General features: G+C 50.7%; 1 long non-coding RNA gene across 1 annotated transcript; it reads right to left on the reverse strand.

Annotated features, from left to right (window-relative positions):
• Positions 1–2,796: 2,796 nt before the first annotated feature.
• LOC123599812 lies at positions 2,797–5,166 on the reverse strand. Its single transcript, XR_006713301.1, has 2 exons — positions 5,000–5,166; positions 2,797–4,118 (listed from the first exon to the last, which is right to left on the reverse strand). It is a non-coding gene; the product is annotated as an uncharacterized LOC123599812 (long non-coding RNA).
• Between the last annotated feature and the right edge of the window lie 1,264 nt (positions 5,167–6,430).

The following is a 6,430-nucleotide window of genomic DNA, read 5'->3' on the forward strand; positions in this document are numbered from 1 at the left end:
CTCAGACCCTTGTGCCTGGTGACTCAGCAGAGCACACAGCCCCAAAGAGCTCAAGCCCTATCCTGCCACTGTGCAGAAGGAGAAACTGAGGCACAGTGAGGGTAGTGACCTGAGAAGTGGCGAGGCAGGTTTTCTCGCTACTGATTCGAGGCTAATTCCACTCCTGGGGCCATATAAAGAAGTGGGTGACGGCTTGTGTTTGGTGGTCAGACCCCAGTCACTCCCCAGCAAGGTGATCTTGGTAAGGCATTTTGACCCCTCTGCGCCTCAGTTTCCTCAACAGTAAAATGGGGATAATAAAAACGTACTACTGCCTGGGCTTGTTGAGAGGCGAAAATGAGTTAATGCAGGAAAAGTGCCTGAGCCAAGCTAGTGATCGATAAATGCCAGTAATTGTCATTGCTCCTTGGGACATCCAGTGCTCCTTCCACTTCTCATTTCTTCCTGCCCTCTCTCCCTTCTTTGCCTCTGTCCTTTCTTCCTCCAGAATGCACTGGAGGAGTCCTGCTCGCTCGCTCGCGTTCATTCGGCAGGCTTCCGTGGAGCCCCAGCGAAAAGTAAGCAGGTCCTTCCCAGGGAAGACAGGTGAACCAGCCAGGCCCTGCCTCTGAGGAGCTGCCGAGAAACTCACTGGTTTTCTCCTTCTCGCTTTCTCACCAGAAGGTTCACCCCTCCCAACAGCCACCTCTCAAGCCACAAACTTTTATTAAGACATTTATTCTTCCCTTTTTTTTTTTTTTTTCTCAGATACTTTGCAATTCTCCCATTCTCCAAGGAGTCTTTCTACCTCCTCTGAAGGAACCTCATCTGGGGAGGGAGGAGCTGGAAACTGGCAAGGGAGGGAGGAGGACCCCTCCTCCAACTCAGAAAAAGCGATTTTTCTTTTTTAAAACAAAGCAAGGGGCTGAGAGAGAACGCCACACCCGAAAAGTAGCCCCTGATCTCTCAAGCTGTCTCTGGGTGCTTCATTCCCCACCCCTCAAGCCCTTTGCAGAGACAGATCACATGCTTTGGTCCTCATCTGCTTCTTTTAGCATTTTCTGAGCTTTCCCTAAAATAAAATACCCTGACCCCTGTCAGTCACATTACCCTGACACACCAGCTTCTGGAAAATGCTAAGCTTGTCCCTACCTCAGGGCCTTTGCACTGGTTCCCTCTGCCTGGATGGCCCTTTGTTGCGCTTGCTTCCTTGGCATCACTCAGATCTCTGCTCATATGTCACCTCCTCAGGGAGGCTTTCTCCCTAAAGTAGTTCTCCGGCTTTCTCTCTCACTCTTACCCTGTTGGAGTGTTTACGCCGATTTTGCTTATTCATTTGTTTTCGTATTTCCTGTCCAGTTGCCCCTGCTAGAATGGGAGCTCTTTGGAGACAGGGACTTTGTTCTGTGTCCCTCGAACAGTGCCTGGCACATAGCAGGCCTTCACTCTCTGTGAGGCAGGCACTGAATCAAGAGAAGCCTACATGGTCCCTGTCCTTGAGGGGCCTGTGCTTTAGGAAGATAACTACAAAGTTCCCAGGACAAAGTATGGGGGAAAGAGGAGGGGCTGGTACAACCCAGGAGCTGCCAGGAGTTGCCTGGTTGACACAGGGGCTTTGCAGAATTTCCCACTCCCTGGCATTAGGCCAGGGGTCGGCAGTGGGGAAATAGATAGTTCTGGCAAACTATGCCCCAACTATGGCCCTTCGTAGGCAGGAGGGGAAGGACGGTCGGCGAAGGCCCCTGTTGAGGTCATCCATCTGGCCCCCTGCCTCCACTGAGAGCCTCTGCTACTTCTGAATCTCCAGAGATGAGCCCCCTCCCCCTGTCCTCACCACCTTCCCCACTGGACCGTGAGCTTCCTGAGTGGGGGCTCTGCATCTTGGTTGCAGAAGGCCGAGGTGCCAAACACGGGGCCTGGCACCCAGGAGGCTCCCCGATGACTGATTGTTGAACAAATAAATGCGTCTGTCTCAGTTTGTGTAATTGGGAAAGACTTGAAAGGAATCACAGCTCAGCTTCCCGGTCACAGTTTTTTGGTTTCGGGTCCTCCGCAGTGACGGAAAGCGACACCTAATCATACGTCAATCGTTATTATTTGCTGAGTGGCTGTTATGCGCCAGACACCATGCTAAGCACTCGTATCGTCTTATTAGATCCTCACCACAACGGTAACGGGGGGGGGGGGGGGTATACCTAACATACCCATTATACAGATGAGGACAGCAATGCACAGAGAATAACTTTCCCAAAGCTGAACTGGGCTGTCTGACTCCAGAGCCAATGCTTTTCTCCGTCAGGACGAGCTGCTTGGGCCGGGAGGTGACAAGAGCCTCAGTCCCCGACTTAGTCCAGAGCAACAAGCATATTTTCCCTTTACTCTGAGCTCATAACGAGATGAAACTCGAACGCGAGTGCGCTGGGAGAGGAGAGAGGAAGTAGAACAGATCCGTCCTTCAACTGGAAGTCTTACCCGAATCTAGGAAAAGACAAAAAAGGGACCAAAGAGATCGCAGGGCCGAGCACCAGACTTTGTACACGGTAGACACTCAATAAATGTTGACAAAGAAGGACTATTTCTAAATGAAAGAATTACAGACTAGGTGCTTTGTCTCCCGTTTTCCTAAGCTGCTCCTGGTTTTGAGATTTTCCTTGGGCGAGGTCTGTTTCTCGGGGTCACTGGGCCTAGCCTGGTGCTACCAGCACAGTGGGTGCTCAATAGATGCTTAGTAACTGAATAATTAAACAAATGCCCGAGATAAGTGATTATGGTGATTACTGGGCAAGTTGTAATTAAAAATAAAAAAAAAAAAAAAAGCTGAGTGCATTTCTTTTATTTACGAGTGTCTCTCCTGGGAGTCCTGGGAAGGGAGAGTGGGAGAGGGGCTTTTTCCCCAAAGCTAAGCTTGGTTCCTGAATCCCATCCAAGTTTGATGAACTTGACAAATCCTTCCACCGCCCATTTCCCTCGTTCGTTTTGCAAAGTACCCGATTATTTGTTTCCGACTTTGCACATAATACATGTTTATCGTAGAAAATTCAGAAAATACCGACAAACAGGAAGAAGAAAATGTACATCATCGGTAACCCCACCGTCCATGAATGATCGCCGTTGATGTTCCTGTGTACTTCCTGCCAGTCTAGGTTTTCTTGTTGCTTTGTCTGTTACGCTTTTTTTCACTCTGTCTTGTTTTAGACCATCAGAATCACACTGAACACACACCAGTGGTGGTTGGTTTTTTAGCCCGCCACATACACGCAGCACAAACATTTTCTAATGTCACTGACTATTCTTCCCCAACAGGATTTTTGATGGCTGTATTGTAGAGCTACTCACCATCTGCTTACCCAGTCCCTGACTCTTGGAAATTTTGGACATCAGACTCATTTCCAACACTTTTCCATTAGTATAAATAACTCCAATGAATATCCTGGTCCAGAAATAATCGCGCGCCGTCCTTAAAGTGGCATTGTTGAATAAACAAAGTACGCACATGTCAAAGCTTTTTGTTCCTGTTGCCAAATGCCCCTCGGCCCCGGGGGAGGCTGGGTGGGTTTGCTCTCCCACTGGCAGCGTTCTCTGCCTGAGATGTCCAACCTCTGGTATTCTCTGTCTCTCTCTCTCTTTTTTTTAACCCCTGTTCATTTAATGGGTGAAAGAGTCTGTGATTCTAGTAATGAATCCTTATTAGAACCACGCTGGCCACAAGCAGGGGCTGTTTCAAGGTTTGAGCGGCCTTGTTCAGACCCATAGCCTCGGGCAGAGATGAGCAGAGGGCAGCTTCCTGAAGCGTAGTTCTTTTGCAGACCGTCTACCTGAGCCCAGGCTTCTCGGGCATCTGCTCAACTGTTGGGGGTGGAGGGGTGGGGTCTATCTCAGTCTTGCAGCCTCCACAGAGATGAGCTCTGTCTTCCTCCTACCTCTCTGCGCCCACACCTTCCAGAAACCTCTCTTGACAGAGGAGCCTTAGGGATTTCTGTGCCATAAATACGATCTGTTTTCCGAGCTCAAGATCTACACATCGTACCTGCTTTTGCTTTCCCCGCCCGGGCTCTCTCACGCAGCTCCCGTTCAGGCTTCTCCTTTCTAGCGTGTTCTAATTAACTCACTTTTTTTTGAGGATTTATGTTTACCCCTGCCTGGTAACGAGAAGAGTTGCAGGTGACTAATTTTTTCCCTTTTAGGAAATATTCTCCAGTTCCAGGGGCTCTCATCTCTATGACCCCTTCCAGTTTTAAAATCCTCTGAACCATCTAACTTAAAAAAAAAAAAAATAGCTTTAAATTTCTGGGGGAAAAAAAAAGGGTAATTCACACTCCATGTTAACAGTTCAGGAAACCCAGAGAAATACAAATATAAATATAATGCGGAAGATTTTTGTAAAAACACCCACGAGCAGAGAGTCGTGTATTTGGGTGTGCATTGGATTAAATGATTAGAAGAATGAATTGAAAGGAAACCCACGGGGTGCCTCTTTGGGGGCCCGCCCCAGCGGGCTGCCTGGGCGAGTTGAGGATGTGTGTGTGGATAGGAGTGTCTTTCGTGCCTGGCACTGCGGGGTATGGTTGATTTTATCTGCGACGGGAGAGTGTGCACCTGAGTGTGCCCACCTCTGTGGGGCTACACGTCCCTTTAAAGGAGGGTTTGGTCACGGAGGTACGCCTGTGCACTGTTTGCACACGGGAAGACTGTGCTCAACAGACACCTGAATGCAGAAAAGTAAAGCCAGGTGAAGGGCAGGGCTGACTGCTGACGTCACCTCTTACCCAAAGATCCACGGGCAACACCTGACCCCTCCCCTGCCTGCCAGGGAGGGGCAGGCCTGGCACTGGGGCTCTGGTGAGCAAGGGAAACCGAGTGATGGAGAACTGGAAGGGACCACCTGTCCTCAGAGCAAAAGCCACATTCCCGAGGCCTTGTGGCTCCTGCCACACAGCGAGTACAACCTTATCACAGTGTGCCCACCACCCCCCCCCCCCCGGTTCTGCCCACCTGGCCCAGATCTCAAGTCAGCACAGACCTCTGAGGGTAGACGCGAAATGGACCGGTCATGGTAGGGCTGCCTCGGCCCCGGGATGCAGTCCTGCCTGAGGTTGGCGCGGCCGGGCCACCACAAAAGGAACCTGTCCTAAGACTCCGGAAGTAGCCATGCTTTCTCCCGACTGGCACCTGCCAGCCGCCGCCCATGGCACGTTGTCTCACGGAGGGTGGGGCTGGCCGGGGAGGCAGGAAAGAGCTGTTTTGCTGATGAGGTGCACTTGTGTCACACGGACAGGAGTGCCAGGTAGCTGAATGTGGGTGGGGGAGGGCTGCCCCGCCGTGCCAGCCTGGCCCGGATGTGAGCGATGGCCCGCCCGCCTCTCCAGCCTCACCTGTCAACATTCTCTCTGTCGTGCGCCTGCACACCCTCTCCTCCAGCCGCGCGGAGCTGCCTAGAGATCCGCCAGGCCTTTGCCCAGGCCTCTCTTCCCTTTCTTCACTTGTCCTCCTCCCACTCGCCCATTAAGACCGAAGCAGGGGGGGCCTGGGTGGCTCAGTCGGTTGAGTGTCTGTCGTCAGCTCAGGTCATGATCTCGCGGTTTTTGAGTTCAAGCCCTCCATGGGGCTCTGGGCTGACAGCTCAGAGCCTGGAGCCTGCTTCGGATGCTGTGTCTCCCTCTCTCTCTCTGCCCTTCCCCTGCTCATGCTCTGTGTCTCTCGGTCTCAAAAAATAAATAACCATTAAAAAAAAAAAAAAAAAAGACCAAAGCAGGTATCACCTCTTCCGAGGAGCCTTCCTTGATGTCCCCCTGCCCCAAATTGACTTGGATGCCTCTAGCTGGGCATCCCACAGCCCCCTTGTTTCCTCTGTCACCGTATTTATCACCCCGTATTACAATTATCTTCTCCCAGCAGACTGCGTGTGTGTGTGTATGTGTGTGCGCGATTTTTAAGTCTATGTTTAAATAATGGGTGTATTGGAGCGTGGATTTCCCAACCGGGTAACATGGGTTCCCATCCTACCTCTGCTACTTACCAGCTTACTACATACTAGCAGTTTGACCTTGGGCAGGTTTCCCGACCTCCCTCAGCTTACACTACCCATCTGTAAAATGGCAACAAAGTCAGCATCTGCCCCACAGCACTGTCAGAAGGATTCATCAAGATAATTCATACAAAACACTTAGCCTGGATTCACACATAATAATGATTATTATTATTCCCAGAATCTGGCAAAATGCTTAGAAAATGTCAGCTGAAGGAGCAGCGTCCCCGTGTCTGATGCACACGTGTGTGTGAATGTGTGGTATATACCAGGGCGTGGTGGCCTGGAGGGGGGAACCAGCATTTAGAAGGAGGCAGGTCCTGTATGGATATGTGTGTCCACTCTGAAGGGTAATGGGCTGGTTATTTATGGTCATGGCTTAAGAAAAAAAAAAGACAAACCAGTGTTCAGTAATGACAAAGTAAT

Source organism: Leopardus geoffroyi, chromosome C1 (genome assembly GCF_018350155.1).
Source record: "Leopardus geoffroyi isolate Oge1 chromosome C1, O.geoffroyi_Oge1_pat1.0, whole genome shotgun sequence".
In the NCBI taxonomy this organism is placed as follows: domain Eukaryota; kingdom Metazoa; phylum Chordata; class Mammalia; order Carnivora; family Felidae; genus Leopardus; species Leopardus geoffroyi.